The sequence below is a fragment of the Dendrobates tinctorius genome, unplaced genomic scaffold (assembly GCF_039654945.1).
Source record: "Dendrobates tinctorius isolate UK_male_01 unplaced genomic scaffold, ASM3965494v1 ptg000012l, whole genome shotgun sequence".
NCBI classification, from domain to species: Eukaryota; Metazoa; Chordata; class Amphibia; order Anura; family Dendrobatidae; genus Dendrobates; species Dendrobates tinctorius.
Window position 1 is genome coordinate 13,368,145 of NW_027361680.1, and position 21,979 is coordinate 13,390,123.

The 21,979-nt window shown below is 46.5% G+C and overlaps 1 protein-coding gene across 3 annotated transcripts in view; it reads left to right on the top strand.

Annotated features, from left to right (window-relative positions):
* FIRRM (FIGNL1 interacting regulator of recombination and mitosis) overlaps positions 1–21,979 on the top strand; it is a 737,920-nt gene that overhangs the window by 595,780 nt on the left and 120,161 nt on the right. The window lies entirely within an intron of this gene.

The window sequence follows — 21,979 nt, forward strand, 5'->3', positions numbered from 1 at the left end:
TTATCTAAGTGGCGTACAAAAAAATTGCAAATTTTGTAAAAAAAAAACAAAAAATAGAAAAACAAAAGTTGCCATTTTCCCAGACCCATAGCGTTTCTATTCTTCGGGATCTGGGGTCAGGTGAGGGCTTATTTTTTGCATGCCAATCTGATGTATTTATTGATACGATTTTAGTGAAGATACGTTCTTTTGATCACCCGTTATTGCATTTTATTGAAATTTTGCAGCGTCCAAAAAACGTAATTCTGGCGTTTTCAATCTTTTTTCCTCTCTATGCAATTTACCGATTTTATTAATTATTTTTTTATATTGATAGATCGGGCAATTTTGAACGCAGCGATACCAAGTGTATGTATATTTGATTTTTTTTTAATTGTTTTATTTTGAATGGGGTGGAAAGGGGGGTGATTTGAACTTTAATATTTTATTTTTTTAATATTTTTATAACCATTTTTTTTTTTACTTTAATAGTCTCCATGGGGGACTAGAAGCTGCACTTGTCCGATCGCCTCTGCTACATAGAGCAGGGCTGCAGTCCTGCTCTATGTAGCAGATATCCTCACTTGCTATGAGCGCCAACCACCAGGCGGCGATCATAGTGATCCAGCAATGACAAGCACAGCGGTCTTCTCCTGACCCTGGGTTGTCATGCCGACCCATCGGGAGCACGCGGTCATGTGACAGGACACCAATAGAAGGAGGAAATGACGCGCTTCCTGCGCATGCATGTTAAATGCCGCTGTCAAGAGCTTGACAGCGGCATTTAACATGTTATCTGCCTCAGGTGAATGGCGATTTCACCCACGGCTGTTCCGGGCACATGTCAGCTGTACAGATCAGCTCTCATATCCCGGAAAAGGTGCGGGCTCATTGCCGGAGCCCGCACAAAAAAGGAGGAGGTGTCCAATAACGGACTATGTCCGTCATTGGACGTTAAGGGGTTAATATAATTAAAAAATTCCAAAAAATATGCAAGAAAAATACAAGTAGCACCTCCCATGCATTTGGAGCAGGGGAATGTTGTCAGGGAGTTAGGTAGAATGGACAGTGTGGTGTAACAATCCCTACAATGGCCCTTCTGATTCCCTAATAGACTGATCACATACCTAGCAGCAGAGGTTGGCACTCTAAAATTCGATATGATTCCCCCGCTCAACGTCCGCAATCCCTTAAAATCCCTGCAACCCCCTACTTCTAAACCCCTACCAGCAAAAAAAACCCACATGCCCACAATAGAACTGGTTGTCTATGGTCTCACTATGTTGTGTCTAGAAGATCTCTAATGCTTGAAGGCCATTAAACATGAGGTTAATGTGGCTATGGACAACCTTTATTTAGTAATAATGGCTACCTTCACAGCTATAACACAGTCAAGTGTATAATAAAGTGCATAAGTGTACAGTGTAAACAGTAAAATACCACAGGTATATATAAAACACCTTTCAGATACAGATTGGAAGTGCAATATACAGAAAAAAAAATTTCTTTTGAGATCATAGAGAGTTCATTTCAAATTCAAAAATTGGATCACAGTGGATTACTTATCTGGTTGAAGTAACCTCCAGTGTTGATGTCCCTAGTCCCTACACGCTTTGCCCTCTCCTGTTATTGGGGCTCATCGGGGGACCATGAATAGGAGTGTGCCATAGTAGCAAAAGAGATGGGTGTGCTGAGAATGACTCATTTTATAATGAGGCTACCGTAATTACCTCTTCCGGTCTGTTAGTGCATATGAGGGAGGGGTAAGGTATCCCAATCCCATAATTGCCTTATCCCCCTTACTTTTTTCCCTTTTTCACGCTTCTCTGCCTTTCCGGTTTCATTCCCAGCACATATTCCGATCAGTGGAACGCACCCGGCCTTGCTATTGTTCCATCTCGGCCGTGCTGTGCGTCAACTTCTGGTCCGGCCGCATCTACTTCTGGAAGTTGGAACGCAAGTGCTTCTCAACATTAGGGACATGTGCAGTACGTATTGGTCTCAATTGCTGTGTATCTCCTTCCGGTCAGGCCGCATCTAATTCCGGAGATTGGAACGCAAATGCGTCTCAACATTAGCAACATGCGCAGTACGTGTTGGTCTCAAATGCCGTATTATTGTGTTCTCACTATCTGGATACCTTAAGGCATGACTCTTTTAAATATGGGTACCCCATACCCATAAAACAGAGTGCATATTAGGTCATTGTGGAGTGGGGGCCCAGGCATGGGTTAAACATGATTCCCACCCAACACACAATGTAGAAAAATGAGAAGTGCATACAATGCCACTGGTGCCAAATTAGTCCAGGGCCTCTTCAAAACCATTTTGATTGGTTAATTGGATTAAAGGGGATAGTTGATCAGAAATATACGTTACAAGTAGGCTTAAATGAAGCTGGTGAAGTTGAGCTGTTCGTTTAAGCCTCCAGGACTCATACTCTCCAACCAAAAGATCCACCTGCACTTCCTTTGCAAAATCTTATTGTCCAAGTCACCCTGTCGATAGATGGATTCACTACTTCTATAACCCTCAAAGTGATACTGTCAAAATCTCACCATGTTGGGAATTTACGTGTCTAGCTAACGGGGTATCTCTTTTATTTCGGACTAGCTGAAGAGCCCGGCGCTGCCCAGGCATAGTAACTAACTGTGGTTAGTTATAGCAAATTATAATTATCCTCCATCCCATAGTCCCGTGCCCATATACCTATCATACATATCCACGATCCCATAGGCCCGTGCCCATATACCCATCATACGTATCCTCCATCAGATAGTCCCATGCCCATATACCCATCATACATATTCTCCATCCCATAGTCCCGTGCCCATATACCCAACATACATATTCTCCATCCCATAGTCCCATGCCCATATACCCATCATACATATTCGCCATCCCATAGTCGAGTGCCCATACACCCATCACACATCCTTCATCTCATAGTCCCATGCCCATATACCCATCATACATATCCTCCATCCCATAGTCCCGTGCCCATATACCCATCATACATATCCGCCATCCCATAGTCCCAAGCCCATATACCCGTCATACATATCCTCCATCCCATAGTCCAGTGCCCATATACCCATCACACATTCTCCATCCCATAGTCCCGTACCCATATACCCATCATACATATCCTCCATCCCATAGTCCAGTGCCCATATACCCATCACACATCCTCCATCCCATAGTCAACCATTATGACATCATAATGAGTGGCGGGGCTTGCAACCTATGATGACATCAGCGTCGCCATGGCAACCATTATGACATCATAATGAGGGGCGGGGCTTGATACACACACACTTTCCCCATTATGTAGATAGGGGCAAAATTGTTTGGTGAATTGGAACACGCGGGGTTAAAATTTCGCCTCACAACATAGCCTAGGACACTCTCGGGGTCCAGACGTGTGACTGTGCCAAATTTTGTGGCTGTAGCTGCGACGGTGCGGATGCCAATCCCGGACATACATACATACACACACTTGAGCTTTATATATTAGATATCCCCGGGATGTTCCTCTATTCTGACACATAGCTGTCTCTTCGTTTTTCCCACATAGTCCATGAGACATAAACAGTTACACAGATAAACCACTCCTTCCATTTTGCATTTGTTTTTATATATTTTCTTGGTCACTGAGCCTTGAAAAGTATTGGATGATGTAATGCATCTACAAAAGCTGCAGTGTCCAAATATGAGGGTTCCCACCGATCTGTCTCTAGCTGTGTGCCAGCTCTTTTTGAAGGTGAAAAAGGCTGGAGGGCACCACTGCTAGGGATCACCCGTTGCACGCTCAAAAATTAGTACTCTAACCAACAAGAAGAACAATAGCGTGCAATAAACAGGGATCACCAAGAGAATAATAGTAAGAAGTGTACAAATTTTATTAAGCGACAATACAAACACTGCAAAAATTTAAAAACATTTAAAAATTGCATAATGCAAACAAGATAGTACATTGACCCACAATAGGGTCATGCCCCTGACACACCCTAAATGACCTTAGAACGCCCAAGTGTCAGATCAGCATATAGATGTATAGTACCAACATTAATCCATAATATTTATTTATGTATGTACCAAGGTTGACATAAAACCTATAGTCTGGATGGTACAATATAGCTAGACATATGGGAGATGCATAGCTGCGCACGTTATAAAGACAAAAAGCAGCAAATGTAAAATAACCTGCTGATAGGTCACATAAAAGGAATGAGTTTCTGTTTAAAGGGACAAATTATATTTTTGCCCCTAAGATGCAGAAAATCCCCCAATGGGAAAACAAAGAACCCTGTGATCAATACCCAATATATACAGGGTCTGTGCGAGGCAAAAACCTATGAATAACACCGGTGTCTGAGTGTTCAAACTGGCAAATGAAAATGATGTTGCTCCATCTAATTTAGATTCAAAGAACCATAATTAAAGAACAAACCACTGTTGGAACATGTGGTATTAATAGGTTACCATTTGGGAATACAGGTAAATTTTGGCCATTCAGGTAAAATTGTCCCCTAAATAGGGAGACAGATAAGCCTATGTAGCCTTGGCCTGTAGTGATTCCCTGAGTGGGGAGGCAAATGAAGGAGCCCATACAACCTGTACTAATGAACGGAACCTGCACGGAGCTTGGCCAGCAAAGACACCGGTGTAATAATGGAGTGGAGGAAGCAAGGGCACAGGAATGCCCTACGCGTGTCACCAGAACACTGGCTTCTTCAGGGGCAGTCTTTTTGAAGGGTCATAATGGCTGTTTACAACTTGACCCTTAATTGATCTCCCTCTTCTATAAGTGATTGATGGATATGGGGAAATCCATTTAACAAAGTCAGGGTCAGTTTTTAAAATACCCCAGTGCTTTCTCAGGATTCCCATCACTTTCATTTGTTGGTCATCATAAACCCCAATTAATCTAGTTAAGTGATGCTCATTGTTTCTTGAGCGTGGGTTTAGTAGTGTAGACCTTTCTATAATTCAGGCATCCTGACAGACTTCGTCTATCAGTGCTCTAGGATAGGCACGGTCACAGAACCTTTTCCTCAGGTCATTGGCTTTATTGTGATAGTCAATACCCAAGGAGCAGTTCCTTATCAATCTCAGGAACTGCCCCTTGGGGATGCCACATTTGAGAGGGAACATGAGCAAAAGCTCCAAAAAAATACAACAAAAGGTCCAAAGATAATAGAATAAAAAATAAATTTTATTAATACATTACTTGTAGACAGATCACAAGTAAGGGAACAAGGGGACAATGAATTGTGTCACATCCACAACTGCATGGGTATAGCAAAAAGAGAGTGCTGGACCTAGTGAGGCCTAACTGGCTGAAATACTAATCAATATACTGTAATAAAATTAAAGTCAGCCATGTCCTCAGGAAGAGTAGACAATAAAATATACATCCACTTAATCAATAGCAGTTGCTCACTTCATGTATAAGGAGAATCCTGTGTGACCAAATGCAAGCAACATAATGAAAGTGAAAGTAGAGTAGTGTGTTATGGATGAGTCACCGAAGGAGGAAAAAACAAAAATAATAGCTAAGTCCAGAAAATCAGAGAAGTTGGAAGCTATCGGATTGCAGACCCCTGAACCTATCCACAACAACTAGCAGTAGCCGTGGGGGGTTCCTACAGTGCCCTAGACCCCTCGATCACAGCCGGAGAACTAAATTAGCCTAAAGACAGAAAGGGGAAATCTAAACTGCCCCAGAGCAGACCCCAAAGCAATAGGCAGCCCCCAACATATAATGACTGTGAAGCAAGATGAAAAACACTAACACAGATAGAAAGATAGGTTGAGCAAATGATGGGGCCCAAGCTAACTAAATAGCACAGGATAGAAAAGCTGCTGTCTGCAATCCGCAAAAACCCTATCCAAAAATGAACCAACAGACTGATAGGAAAAACAGGCCCTGAAGTCGCTAGGCTTCAAAAAGACTATATCAGCACTCAGGTATATTCTGAAGACAGAGCCAGAGATCAACAGATCAGAGACAAAAATGGAATTCAGCTCACCCCCGGCCGGGGATGGCTGAACTCCAAAAAACAAGGCAAACAAAACAAAACTTAGCTTTGAGAAGCAGAAATCAGACTGGTCTCCAAGAATCCAGCAGGAAAATCACCGGCAAGGCAGCAGGGCGTCGGCTGCCTTATATCCAGTCATCAGTTCCTGTGACCCAGTCATCATCTACCTGCTCAGCTGTTTGGTAATCAGCCTCACTACCTTCCTTCGCCAGAAGAGGGAGTTCATCAGACCTCGCTGGTGAAGGGAAAAATGAAATCACAACAGTAGTGTATACCTGAGGGGCGACTGCCAGAGGCTTCCCAGTGTCCAGACACCCACCCCGACACGCGTTTCGGAGGGTCAGTCCTTCATCAGGACGAAGGTTGCGGGGCAAACGACAAACCAGCTTGAAGTATGCCTCTTTCCTCCGTGGTTAAAATGTGATTGGACAAATTGATGATGTCATTTTTACCTTCACTGCCCTTTTGACATTTCAGTATACCCTCCCTTATTACCTCATTTATTTGTTGTGAAGTACTGTACGTCCCCGAAGGTGGCAAACGTATATCCCTGTTCTCTAAAAAGGATGGAGTGGCTGAGGAGGGACCCGAGGATGATGTATATGTATTGCCCTGTTCCCTGGTCCCCACCTTCTTCCCATGTTTCTTCGTTTCCCTCTGCCCCTTGATCTTCTAAAGGGTCTATAGGGCTCCCTGGAATGATAATCAGGGTCTGATGACTAAAGGTCAGAAGAAGAAATATCAGTCGTGGTGGTTGGTCTTGTGATATTATATATATTACTTAAAGAGGGATATTCATATTTTTTTCTTTGAATTCTGTAAGATCTCTAATGAATTTTTTTATGCTTTCTATCCTTTAGAGTCAGTTGATATTTGTCCACCGCTGATTTCAAGTTTTCTTCTTGATTTGCAAAGTCAGGTGCCGTTTTATATCTCAAAATATTGTCAATTTGTTCTTTTAGTTTTTTGACAAATTTTCAAAGGTCACCTTTTCTCCTTCGCCTCATCTGGGGACACAGAGACTGTGGGTGTATGCTTCTGCCGCTAGGAGGCTGACACTAAGTGAAAAAAGAGGTTAGCTCCACCTCCGCAGTATACACCCTCACCCCTATTGCGGGCAGAAATCAGTTTTTTGCTTAGTGTCCATGGAGGCACACGTTTGGTTTTTTTCTCCAGACTTTTTTCATCTTTTTCCCATGAAGATGTGACAGGGGCAGCGAATCCTATTGAAAGGGTCCGATTTCCCCAAACCAACAACGGGCGAGCACGTGAGAGTGTCACCTCCACGTATCCTCTCCCGCGTCGTGGGACACAATGCCGGACTTAGCCCTGACCACCCCTAGGTATTGAAACCATGGGCTGTACAGAGGCACAAGACTAGTCCGTGCGGCCCCCACTGCTCCATCAATTCTTAGACTCCGGTGCTGCGGACGGTCCTTCTCCTCACACCCTGAAGGGGTTAGATGGAGCTAGGTTGCCTGCACTGTCCTATTTTTTATCAAGGCCCCCTCACATTCCTGCGCACAGGCTGAAGAGGATCATCGGTAAGGAGAGGGTCTGGTAGGGCTCCTGCAAAAATCCGAGGGCTGGAGCCCCAGCCGGCGGAAGTCACCGGCCACGCAAGGCAAGAGTGGCTGGATCCGTCAGGCGGCGCCGCGCCGGTTAGTAGTGCCATGTTTTGTCAGCGCCATGGAACCGCGTGCCCCCCCCGTCGGGTAGGGGAAAAATTGAGGCCGCGGCCGGAAGTCCCGCCCCTGGAGCCGCGCGTCACTTCCGGCGGCCCGCACTGGGCGGCGGCGAAGAAATTTAGGCCCCGGCTCCGGAGTGCGGCTAGGCCGCAGAGCGAAAGCACCGCCCCTAGAGCGGTTTTTACATGCTGGCTCACTCCCACAGCTGGTGGCGTGCGATTTGAAGAAACAGCGAGGACGGGGGGGGTGCAGGACTGGGGTAAGTGCTGCCCCAGAGGCCACGCTACAGGGAAAACGAGGTGCTACCACCTCCCCACATCCCCAGCAGCGGACAGATACAGTATGTCTGAAAAGGCAAAGATGCACATGCTCTTTTACGCTGCATGCATCTCTTGTCGGGCTGCGTATCCGCGGGCGCAGAGCAAGCGATTATGCGAAGCCTGTGAATCCGAACGCGCCCAGGAGCCCTCCCCTGTGACCGCGAACAATGTGTCAAATCCCCTGTAGTGGGCCTGATCACTGTCGTAGTCCATGGCGTCGCTTACGAGAGCAATGGAGTCCCTTCAGGCCCCAGATAGAGGCAGGGACGATGGCTCGCCGGCCTCAGAGGGAACCTCCATCTCACAAAAGCCTCCGGCCTGCAGGGGCCGCTCTCACTCCAGGCAGACCCGGAGGAAACGAATCCACACGGTGTCACCCTGTCCATCCGGTGCCTTGGCATCCGTAAGCTCTGCTTCTCGCTCCCCGTTACCAGTGGTTGATAGCGAGCAGACCTCATATGAGGCATCAGGGTCAGCACTCGCTCCCTCGTTCGCAGGAACTTGGGTAGCCAAGGCTATGATATCATGGTCAGAGACATTATACAAGGTTGCTCAGGAGCAGGATCTACCTGCAGAGATTTCGGAGGTCGCAGGTCAGATGGCGATGGCCGGAGACTATGTAATCACTGCGTCTTTGGATGCGGACAATTTCTTGGCACTTGCTGCCACTAATGCAATTTCGATCAGAAGAGCCGATTCTTCTTCTAAGAAGTACTTGACTTCCATGCCTTATCAGTGCGGCCGCCTATTTGGGGAGAAGTTGGATCAACTTATCTCCGACTCCACAGGAGGAAGGAGCGGGTTTCTCCCTCAACAAAGCATCAAACCGCTTTTTCGTCACCCGTTTCAGGCACGTTCTCGGGCCTTTTGCAACAACGGGTGGACTACAGCGGCCAATTCCGCCGCCTCAGGCCGCCCCAACCAGTATAAGGGAGCGGCAGGTCTCATATAGAGCCAACCCATTGGGGAGATTGCGTACTCAGCAGCCCAGATCGAGGGGATCCAGATCCCAAAGATCGTTGGCCAAATGGCTCAAGGCCTTTACCAGACGACATCGGCAAGGTGAGCGGCTGCCTACTCTGGTTGTTCCACGTCTGGGCCAGTGTCGCTCACGATGCATGGGTAAAGGAATTAGTGGCCTCAGGTTATAAAATAGAATTTTTCAGATACCCGCTAAGACGGTTTTTTCTTTCCCGGCTTCCCAGAGTGGATGCCCAGGCAAGGGCTCTATTGGGAGCCATCAAATCGCTCCAGCACAATGGAGTCATTGTTCCAGTACCGGGACACGAAAGAGCTCAGGGGTTCTATTCCAACCTTTTTTGCGGTTCCCAAAAAGGACGGGTCTGTCAGGCCTGTTTTGGACCTGAAGCTTTTGAACAAATTCATCGGGATCAGACATTTCCGGATGGAGTCTCTCCGGTCAGTCATATTGGCCATTGAGCAGGGAGAATTCTTGGCCTCAATAGATATCCAGGATGCATATCTGCATATTTCCATGTTTCCTCCTCATCAGAGGGTTCTACGCTTCGCCATCAGCGATCTACATTTTCAGTTCGTAGTACTACCCTTCAGGCTAGCCACGGCCCCAGAGTGTTCACAAAGGTTATGGCAGTCGTCATGGCCATATTGCATTCTCGAGGCATAGTCATCTTGCTTTATCTGGACGACCTCTTGGTCATAGGCCCTTCAATACGGGCATGCGAAGAAAATGTCAAAATCACGCTAGATACTGTTGCCCCCTTAGGGTGGTTGGTCTATGCGAAGAAGTCATCCCTTGTGCCAGCTTAAAGGATCTCCTTCCTAGGAATGATTCTCGACACTCGCCGAGGGTTGGTAATTCTCCCTCAGGAAAGGGTGCGAGTGCTCCGGCAGGGAGTCCGGACACTTCGGCAACCAGTCCCTCATACCATCCGATCCAGGATGAGGAGTCTAGGGAAAATAGTGGCCGCAATGGAAGCGGTACGGTTTGCCCAGTTCCATCTTCGCCCCCTGCAGCACGCCTCAGCTGGGGACAAGAATCCCTTCACGCTCGATCGGCTGTGCCGACTGTCTTTTCAAGTCAGGCAGTCGCTCAGATGGTGGTTAACCAGTTCCTCTCTGACCCAGGGGAAACCTTTCCCCCCAGACCATTGGGGTGATGACAACCGACGCCAGTCTCCTCGGCTGGGGAGCGGTGTTTCGCCACCTCACGACCCAGGGATGGTGGTCGCCACAGGAGGCACACCTCCCGATCAACTTAATAGAGATATGAGCAATTGGGCTGGCTCTGCAAAAGTTTCATCACTTTCTAGCAGGCCGCCCCGTCCGGATTCAGTCGGACAACGCCACGGCTGTGGCTTACATAGGGCACCCGCAGCAGAGCAACCATGCGCGAGGTGAGGCACGTTCTGAAGTGGGTCGAAGCAAACCACTTGGTGTTTTCGGCTGTCCACATCCCGGGCGTGGAAAATTGGGCGACAGATTTTCTCAGCCGGCAGGATCTTGCGTCCGGAGAGTGGTCTCTACATCCCGAAGTCTTCTGGCAGATTTGTCAGCTGTGGGAAACTCCGGATGTGGACCTGATGGCGTCCAGAGTGAGCACCAAGGTGCCCACATATGTCACTTGGGCCAGGGACCCGTAGGCAATCGCTGTGGACGCGTTGGTTCTGCCATGGAACCAGTTTTGCCTCCCATATCTATCTCCTCCGCTGCCACTACTTCCGAGAGTCGTCAAGAAGATCAAGACGAAAGGGGGGCCCGGCAATTCTGCTGGCCTCGGATTGGCCTTGTCGAGCGTGGTATGCAGATCTAATGCTGCTACTCGCCGACATCCCTTGGCGCCTACCAGAGCGCCCGGATCTAATTTCTCAACTGCCGATTTGCCACCCGAACTCAGGGTCCCTGTGTTTGACGACATAGCCGTTGAATCTTGGATTCTAACCCCGGCGGGGTTCGGGAGCAAGGTGGTCGCTACAATGATTAGCACACGGAAGCCTGCTTTCAGCACGAATATACCACCACACCTGGAAGGTGTTCTTCGCTTGGTGTTGAGGCCGCGGTGTTTCTCCGCTGAGATTCTCGATCCCCAACATCTTGGCTTTTCTCCAGTCGGGCCTAGACTCGGGCCTGGCCCCAAGTTCCCTCAGGAGACAAATATCGGCCTTACCCGTCCTGTTCCAGTGCAGAATTGCTACCAATATGCAGGTGAAGACTTTCATCCAGGACATCTCCCATTTGGTACCTCCCTATAAGGCGCCTATGGGCGCCTGGGACCTTAACCTGGTCCTAAGTGTTCTGCAGGAAGCTCCATTTGAACCACTTCAGGATGTCTCTTTGAGGTACCTGTCCGGGAAAGTGGCATTCCTAGTGGCCATCACTTCTATCAGGCGGGTTTCAGAGCTGGCGGCCCTATCCTGCCGAGCTCCGTTCCCCTTTTTCCATAAGGATAAGGTGCTGCTCAGACCAGCCCCTCCTTTTCTCTCGAAGGTCGTGTCCTCTTTTCACATTAATGAAGATGTTGTCTTGCCTTCATTTTGTCCAACACCGGTGCACCGTGTGGAAAAGGCTCTGCACACGTTAGACCTGGTAAGAGCCCTCCGGAGGTACGTGTCGAGGAAGGCACCCTTTCGCTAGACGGACACGCTGTTCATACTCCCTGAAGGGCGCAGGAAGGAACTCGCTGCCTCAAAATTGACCATAGCCAGATGGATTCGTTTGGCTATTCAGGAGTCCTACCGCATTAGAGGCGCGCCGATTCAAGCAGGTATCAGAGCGCACTCTACCCGGGCAGTGGGCGCCTCTTGGGCGCTTCGGCATCAGGCTTCGACGTAACAGGTTTGCAAGGCACCAACCTGGTCTAGCCTGCACACATTTGCCAAACATTACAATATCCATACTCAGGCCTCGGCGGATGCGAGCCTGGGTAGAAGGATTCTCCAAGCAGCGGTGGCGCACCTTTAAACAAGAGGTGCATGTAGCTTGGATCGGTGAGTCAATCTCCACCCAGGGACTGCTTTAGGACATCCCACAGTCTCTGTGTCCCCCAATGAGGCGAAGGAGAAACAGGGATTTTTGTGATAACTCACCGTAAAATCCTTTTCTCCGAGACGCTCATTGGGGGACACAGCACCCACCCTATCAGCCAAGTTGGCTCTTGTTTTGTTTAAATTAATATATGTTTACTTATTGGATATAAGGGTGGTGTTTTTTTCTTTGGACGTGTTGTACCTGTTTTAAGGTTGTTTTTTGTTGTCCTCCTACTGCTTTGGCACCAAACTGATTTCCGCCCGCAATAGAGGCGAGGGTGTATACTGCGGAGGAGGAGCTATCCTCTTTTTTTTCACTTAGTGTCAGCCTCCTAGCAGCAGAAGAATACACCCACAGTCTCTGTGTCCCCCAGTGAGCGTCTCGGAGAAAAGGATTTTACGGTAAGTTATCACAAAAATCCCTGTTTCTTCTAAAAGGATTTGCATAAATCTTAGAGATGAGGCTATAGATTATTTTTCCCACTTTTCCAGCAAATTCACAGATCTACTTCTTAATGCTGGAGAAATGTAAATTCTTAGCCCTCTTAGCACAGTTCCCTGTTTGATATAGTTGTCTAATGACTGTTCCTCCCACCACGACTTGATATTTTCTTTGTATGTAATCAGGCAGGAGTTCATCAAAGTCCTAAGGTTTGGCCTTGTAGGTGTAGTGTTGTCTCCCACAGCTTCAGAGAACACTTCGCTTGCCTCATCAAGTCTTTATTTGTGTTTAAAGGTCTTGATAGAAACCCTGTCATATCATTCAGAAATAAAACCAAGGCAGGTGTATATTGGGTGTGATTAGGGGTTTATGTTTATCCCATGTCTGGGCCCCCACTCCACAATGACTTAATATGCACTCCGTTTTATGGGTATGGGTTACTTATATTTAAAAGAGAGAGTCATGCCTTCAGGTATCTATCAGATAGTGAGAACACAATAATGTGGCATTTGAGACCAACACGTACTGCGCTTGTTACTAATGTTGAAACGCACTTGCGTTCCAACCTCAGGAATTAGATGCGGCTGGACCAGACAGAGATACACAGCAATCGAGATCAATACATACTGCACATGTCCCTAATGTTGAGACGCACTTGTGTTCCAACTTCCGGAAGTAGATGCGGCCGGACCGGAAGTGGATAAACAGCGCGGCCGAGATGGAACGAAAGCAAGGCCACATGCGTTTCTGTTTTGTAACAGATTCAAGTGATTGTGATGAATAAGAAATGCTCACACGTGACTTGATAAAACTAAATTGAATTTACTTAATAATAAGATTAAACAATAAAGTAAAACACATACATGTGCATCAAAAAACAAGCATTTTCATAAATTTTATTATTAAGGTAGAAGTCCTTGAGCCTCTGTCTATCTCGCTCTCTGGAATCTCTGTATGTCACATCTACAATCTCTGCTGTCTCTCTCCCCCTCAGAGTTCAGTCCCCTTTTTATATGTTAAAAATGTACATTGAAACTTCTCTAAAGGCTTTGATGTCCCAAGATACTGTATGTGTACTGGAGACTTAAACAGCCTTTATCTATATTTATGTTATATATATAAAAACGAGTGTATGTATGTGTGTGTGTGTGTGTGTGTGTGTGTGTGTGTGTGTGTTTCAAGCCCCGCCCCTCATTATGATGTCATAATGGTTGCCATAGCGATTACAATGTCATAATAGGTTGCAATGGTGACAGTGATGTCATAATGGTTGCCATTGTGACGATTATGACATAATAGGTTGTCATGGCGAAGATGATGTCATAATGGGTATAAAGGCATGTAACTATGGGATGGAGGATGTGTGATGGGCATATGGACACGGGACTATGGGATGGAGGATATGTATGATGGGTATATGGTCATGGGACTATGGGATGGCAAATATGTATGATCGGCATGGTACTATGGGATGGAGGATGTTTGGGTATATGGGCACGTGACTATGGGATTGCGGATATGTTTGATGGGTATATGGGCATAAGACTATGGGATGGCGGATATGTATGTTGGTTATATGGGCACTTGAAAGTTAGTTACTATGCCCGGGCAACGCCGGGCTCTTCAGCTAGTGTGTATGTTTGTATATATTAATGTGTGTGTGTATCAAGCTATGCTGCCATGGTTACTATGATGTCATAATAGGTTGCAATAGCGATGATGGTGTCATAAAGGTTGCCATGGTGAAGATGATGTCATAATAGGTTGCCATGGCGACGATGCCTGGTTTGCTTTAAATTTATGGAAAATGTGTGATGCGTTTATAAGCACTGGACTATGGGATGGAGGATGTGTGATAGGTATATGGGCACTGGACTTTGGGATGGAGCATGTGTGATGGGTATATGGGCACTGAACTATGGGATGGAGGATATGTATGATGGGTATATGGGCACGGGAGTATGGGATGGAGGATATGTATGATGGGTATATGGGCACGGGACTATGGGATGGAGGATATGTATGATGGGTATATGGGCATGGGACTATGGAATGGAGGATATGTATGATGGGAATATGGGCACTGGACTATGGGATGAGAAAATGTATGATGGGTATATGGGAACTGGGCTATGGGATGGAGGATAATCATTATAATTTGTTATAACTAACCACAGTTAAGGCCCGGTCACACACAGCGAGATCGCTGATTTTGTGACGTCACAGCAATCTCGCCAGTGACATCGCTGTGTGTGACACACATCAGCGACTGGCTTCCCCGCCGGGTATCGCTGATCGTGCAGGATCGTCCTGGGCCATTTTTTGATCGTTGGTCTCCTGCTTGCTAGCACGCATCACTGCGTATGGCAGCGGTCTCCAGGGTAACCAGCGGGGATCCAAGATCCTCGCGGCTCTTAGAAACCCGCTATTTACCCTAGATACCAGTTTGCTCGCTGGTCCTGATCACTGGTGAGTCTGTCTAACGATGTCCCAGCGATCCCATCCACGTCAGATCGTTGGTGGGATCACTGGGACATCATTGTGTGTAACTGGGCCCTTGGTTACTATGCCCAGGCAATGCTGGGCTCTTCAGCATGTCTCACATATAATTAACAAGATGATTTCTCTGGAAAAGAGGTTTGAATGTCAAAGGTCCTTTTGTTAGAAGATAAGTGTAAATGACCGAGTCATTTACATTCTTTGGTTAGAAGATAAGTGTAAACATTGTAATCCCTGGACAGTTGACTATCTGATTTTAATTTTCAATGACCTTTTGAGTGTTGAAACCATTAAAAATAACTCTTACTACAGTTCCACTGATCAGCACATGTGCTGGGAATGAAACCGGAAGGGCTGAGAAGCGTGAACAAAGGAAAAAGTAAGGAGAATAAGGGAATTCTGTGATTGGGATACCTCGCCCCTCCCTGATACGGACTAACAGACCGGAGGAGGTAATTACAGTAGACTCATTATAAATTGAGTCATTCTCAGCATACCCATACCCATCTTTTTTTGCGACTATGGCACACTCCTATTCATGGTCCCCTGATGAGCCCCAATAACAGGAGGGGCGAAACGTGTAGGGACAAGGGACATCAACACTGGAGGTTACTTCAGCCAGATACATAGGGTACGGAAAGTATTCAGACCCCTTTAAATTTTTCACTCTTTGTTTCATTGCAGCCGTTTGGTAAATTCAAAAAAGTTCATTTTTTTCTCATTTATGTACACTCTACATCCATCTTGACTGAAAAAAAAACAGAAATGTAGAAATTTTTGCAAATTTATTAAAAAAGAAAAAATGAAATATCACATGGTTATAAGTATTCAAACTAATTTCTCAGTATTGAGTAGAAGCTCCCTTTTGAGCTAGTACAGCTTGGGACTGAGGCAACAAGTTATCTACACCTGGATTTGGGTATCCTTTGCCATTCTTCCTTGCAGATCCTCTCCAGTTCCCTCAGGTTGGATAGTGAATGTTGGTGGATAGCTATTTTCATATCTCTCCAGAGATGCTCTATTGGGTTTAGGTCAGGGCTCTGGCTGGGCCAGTCAAGAATGGTCACAGAGTTGTTCCGAAGCCACTCCTTTGTTATTTTAGCTGTGTGGTCTTTGTCTTGTTGGAAGGTGACCCTTCGGCCAAGTCTTAGGTCCAGAGCACTCTGGAAAAGGTTTTCATCCAGGATATCTCTGTACTCGGCTGCATTCATGTTTCCTTCAATGGCAACCAGTCATCCTGTCCCTGCATCTGAAAACCACCCCAATAGCATGATGCTGCCACTACAATGTTTCACTGTTGGGATTGTATTGGGCAGGTGATTAGCAGTGCCTTGTTTTCTCCACACATACCGCTTAGAATTATCACCAAAAATGTCTATCTTCGTCTCACCAGACCAGAGAATCTTACTTCTCATAGTCTGGAAGTCCTTCATGTGTTTTTTAGCAAACTTTATGCAGGCTTTCATATGTCTGGCACTGAGGAGAGGCGTCCGTCGGGCGACTCTGCCATAAAGCCCTGACTGGTGGAGAGCTGCAGTGATAGTTGACTTTGTGGAACTTTCTCCCATCTCCCTACTGCACCTGTGGAGCTCAGTCATAGTGATCTTGGGGTTCTTTACGTCTCTCACCAAGGCTCTTCTCCCACGATTGCTCAGTTTGGCTGGACAGCCAGGTCTACAGTCATGGCCAAAAGTTTTGAGAATGACACAAATATTAATTTTTACAAAGTCTACTGCTTCATTTTTTCTAATGGCAATTTGCATATACTCCAGAATGTTATAAAGAGTGATCAGCTTAACAGCAATTACTTGCAAAGTCAATATTTGCCTAGAAAATGAACTTTATCCCCCAAAACACATTTCAACATCATTGCAGCCCTGCCTTAAAAGGACCAGCTAACATCGTTTCAGTGATTGCTCCATTAACACAGGTGTGGGTGTTGATGAGGACAGGGCTGGAGATCAATCTGTCATGATTAAGTAAGAATGACACCACTGGACACTTTAAAAGGAGGCTGGTGCTTGGCATCATTGTTTCTCTTCTGTTAACCATGGTTATCTCTAAAGAAACACGTGCCGTCATCATTGCACTGCACAAAAATGGCCTAACAGGGAAGAGTATCGCAGCTAGAAAGATTGCACCTCAGTCAACAATCTATCGCATCATCAAGAACTTCAAGGAGAGAGGTTCCCTTGTTGCCAAAAAGGCTCCAGGGCGCCCAAGAAAGCCCAGCAAGCGCCAGGACCGTCTCTTAAAAGTGTTTCAGCTGCGGGATCGGGCTACCAGCAGTGCAGAGCTTGCTCAGGAATGGCAGCAGGCAGGTGTGAGTGCATCTGCACGCACTGTGAGGCGGAGACTCTTGGAGCAAGGCCTGGTCTCAAGGAGGGCAGCAAAGAAGCCACTTCTCTCCAGAAAAAACATCATAGACAGACTGATATTCTGCAAGAGGTACAGGGAGTGGACTGCTGAGGACTGGGGTAAAGTCATTTTCTCTGATGATTCTCAACGCAAGCAATGACCAGCCAGGTCTTTCCCCGGGAAGGAACAACCACGGGAAGGGCAGTCTCCAATGAAGGAAACCACCTATGCCAAAACATGGTATCCATCCACAGACAGCTGTTTCGGGGTATTGCCCCTCATCAGTGTGGAGTAGGAAACTGGCTGGTAGGAGCAATGCCTAGTGAAAGACTGTGAAAAATGAGGATGAGTGAACTCATGGAGATCAACATCCAACACTGCGGAGACACCATCACGTGTTTCTCAACGCAGTGATTCTAGAGCACTGCCCCCATCCCTTATGGGAAATATGCAAAACATGCAAAACAGAAGCCGCGGAGACACCATCACATGTTTCTCAACGCAAGCAATGACCAGCCAGGTCTTTCCCCGGGAAGGAACAACCACGGGAAGGGCAGTCTCCAATGAAGGAAACCACCTATGCCAAAACATGGTATCCATCCACAGACAGCTGTTTCGGGGTATTGCCCCTCATCAGTGTGGAGTAGGAAACTGGCTGGTAGGAGCAATGCCTAGTGAAAGACTGTGAAAAATGAGGATGAGTGAACTCATGGAGATCAACATCCAACACTGCGGAGACACCATCACGTGTTTCTCAACGCAGTGATTCTAGAGCACTGCACCCATCCCTTATGGGAAATATGTAAGACACGTGGTGGTGTCTCCGCAGTGTTGGATGTTGATCTCCATGAGTTCACTCATCCTCATTTTTCACAGTCTTTCACTAGGCATTGCTCCTACCAGCCAGTTTCCTACTCCACACTGATGAGGGGCAATACCCCGAAACAGCTGTCTGTGGATGGATACCATGTTTTGGCATAGGTGGTTTCCTTCATTGGAGACTGCCCTTCCCGTGGTTGTTCCTTCCCGGGGAAAGACCTGGCTGGTCATTGCTTGCGTTGAGAAACATGTGATGGTGTCTCCGCGGCTTCTGTTTTGCATGTTTTGCATATTTCCCATAAGGGATGGGGGCAGTGCTCTAGAATCACTGCGTTGAGAAACACGTGATGGTGTCTCCGCAGTGTTGGATGTTGATCTCCATGAGTTCACTCATCCTCATTTTTCACAGTCTTTCACAAGGCATTGCTCCTACCAGCCAGTTTCCTACTCCACACTGATGAGGGGCAATACCCCGAAACAGCTGTCTGTGGATGGATACCATGTTTTGGCATAGGTGGTTTCCTTCATTGGAGACTGCCCTTTCCGTGGTTGTTCCTTCCCGGGGAAAGACCTGGCTGGTCATTGCTTGCGTGGAGAAACATGTGATGGTGTCTCCGCGGCTTCTGTTTTGCATGTTTTGCATATTTCCCATAAGGGATGGGGGCAGTGCTCTAGAATCACTGCGTTGAGAAACACGTGATGGTGTCTCCGCAGTGTTGGATGTTGATCTCCATGAGTTCACTCATCCTCATTTTTCACAGTGTTTCACTAGGCATTGCTCCTACCAGCCAGTTTCCTACTCCACACTGATGAGGGGCAATACCCCGAAACAGCTGTCTGTGGATGGATACCATGTTTTGGCATAGGTGGTTTCCTTCATTGGAGACTGCCCTTCCCGTAGTTGTTCCTTCCCGGGGAAAGACCTGGCTGGTCATTGCTTGCGTTGAGAAACATGTGATGGTGTCTCCGCAGCTTCTGTTTTGCATGTTTTGCATATTTCCCATAAGGGATGGGGGCAGTGCTCTAGAATCACTGCGTTGAGAAACACGTGATGGTGTCTCCGCAGTGTTGGATGTTGATCTCCATGAGTTCACTCATCCTCATTTTTCACAGTCTTTCACTAGGCATTGCTCCTACCAGCCAGTTTCCTACTCCACACTGATGAGGGGCAATACCCCGAAACAGCTGTCTGTGGATGGATACCATGTTTTGGCATAGGTGGTTTCCTTCATTGGAGACTGCCCTTCCCGTGGTTGTTCCTTCCCGGGGAAAGACCTGGCTGGTCATTGCTTGCGTTGAGAAACATGTGATGGTGTCTCCTCGGCTTCTGTTTTGCATGTTTTGCATATTTCCCATAAGGGATGGGGGCAGTGCTCTAGAATCACTGCGTTGAGAAACACGTGATGGTGTCTCCGCAGTGTTGGATGTTGATCTCCATGAGTTCACTCATCCTCATTTTTCACATTTTCTCTGATGAATCCCCTTTTCGATTGTTTGGGACATCTGGAAAACGGCTTATTCGGAGAAGATGAGGTGAGCGCTACCACCATTCTTGTCTCATGCCAACTGTCAAGCATCCTGAAACCATTCATGTGTGGGGTTGCTTCTCAGCCAAGGGAATGGGCTCTCTCTCAGTCTTGCATAAAACACAGCCATGAATAAAGAATGGTACCAGAATGTCCTCCGAGAGCAACTTCTCCCAACCGTCTAAGAGCAGTTTGGCGATCAACAATGCCTTTTTCAACATGATGGAGCACCTTGCCATAAAGCAAAGGTGATAACTAAATGGCTCAGGGAACAAAACATAGAGATTTTGGGACCATGGCCTGTAAACTCCACAGATCTTAATCCCATTGAGAACTTGTGGTCAATCATCAAGAGACGGGTGGACAAACAAAAAAACCTTCAAATTCAGACAAAATAAAAGCATTGATTTTGCAAGAATGGACTGCTATCAGTCAGGATTTGATCCAGAAGTTGATTGAGAGCATGCCAGGGAGAATTGCAGAGGTCCTGAAGAAGAAGGGTCAACACTGCAAATATTGACTTGCTGCATTAACTCATTCTAACTGTCAATATAACCTTTTGTTACTCATAATATGATTGCAATTATATTTTTGTATGTAATAAAAACATCTGACAAACACACATGAAAACCAGAGGGCAGCAGATCATGTGAAAATATAATATTTGTGTCATTCTCAAAACTTTTGGCCATGACTGTAGGAAGACTTCTGGTGGTCCCAAACTACTTCCATTTAAGGATTATGGAGGCCATTGTGCTCTTTGGAACCTTGAGTGCTGCAGACATTTTTTTGTAACCTTGGCCAGATCTATGCCTTGCCACAACCATCCGAGCTCCTTGGCCAGTTCCTTTGACCTCATGACTCTCATTTGGTCTGACATGCACTGTGATCTGTGAGGTCTTATAGAGACAGGTGTGTGTGCCTTTACAAATCAAGTCCTGTCAGTTTAATAAAACACAGATATAGACTCCACTGAAGGAGTAGAACCATCTCAAGGTGGATCACAAGGAAATGGACAGCATGTAAATTAAACATGAGTGTCTGAGCAAAGGGTCTGAATATTTATGTAACAAAGAGTGAAATATTTATAGGGGTCTGAATATTTTCCGTACCCAATGTAATTGATCCACTGTGATCCATTTTTTTGAATTTGAAATGAACTGTCTATGATCTCAAAAGAAATCTCTCTTTTTCAGTATATTGCTCCTCCAATCTGTATCTGAAAAGGTGGTATGTATACATCTGTGGTGTTTTACTGTTTACACTGTACACTTATAGGGAATCTTTCACCTCCTTTTTCAGCTATAAGCTGCGGTCAGTGCCTTTCGGGGCTTATCCACAGCATTCTAGAATGCTGTAGATAAGCCCCCAATCCGACCTGCAAGATAAGAAAAATAAGTTTTATTATAATCACCCGGAGGCGGGCCGGTCCGATGGGCGTCGCAGGTCCGGATCCGGCACCTCCCATCTTCATGCGATGTCGTCATCTTCCTTGCTTGGTGTCGTGGCTCCTGCGCAGCCATGCTGATCTGCCCTATTGAGGGCAGACCAAAGTACTGCAGTGCACAGGCGCCGGGAAAGGTCAGAGAGCCCCAGCGCCTGTGCACTGCAGTACTTGGCTCTGCGCTCAGCAGGGCAGATTAGTACGCCTGCGCAGGAGCCATGACACGAAGCAAGGAAGATGAAGACATCGCATGAACCTGCGATGCCCATCGGACCGGACCGCCCCCGGGTGATTATAATAAAACTTGTTTTTCTTATCTTTCAGGTTAGATCGGTGGCTTATCTACAGCATTCTAGAATGCTGTACATAAGCCCTGAAAGATAGTGGCCGCAGCTTATAGCTGAAAAAGGAAGTAACAGGTTCTCTTTATGCTCTCTATTATACACTTGGATGTGTTATAGCTGTGAAGGTAGCCATTTTTACTATATAGAGGTTGTCCATAGCCACATTAACCTCATGTTTAATGGCCTTCAAGCAGTAGAGATCTTCTAGACACAACATAGCGAGAATATAGACAACCAGTTCTATTTTGTGCATGTGGGTTTTTTGCTGGTATGAGCTTAGAAGTAGGGGGATGCAGTGATTTTAAAGGATTGCCGACGTTGAGCGGCGGCGCCGCATCGAATTTTAGGGTGCCAACCTCCGCTGTTAGGTTGATGATCAGTCTATTAGGGAATCGCTAGGGTCAGTGTAAAGATTGTTACACCACACTGTCCAAACATTCTACCTAATTACCTGACAATATTCCCCTACTCTAAATGCCTGGGAGATGCTACTTGTATTTTTTGGAATTTTT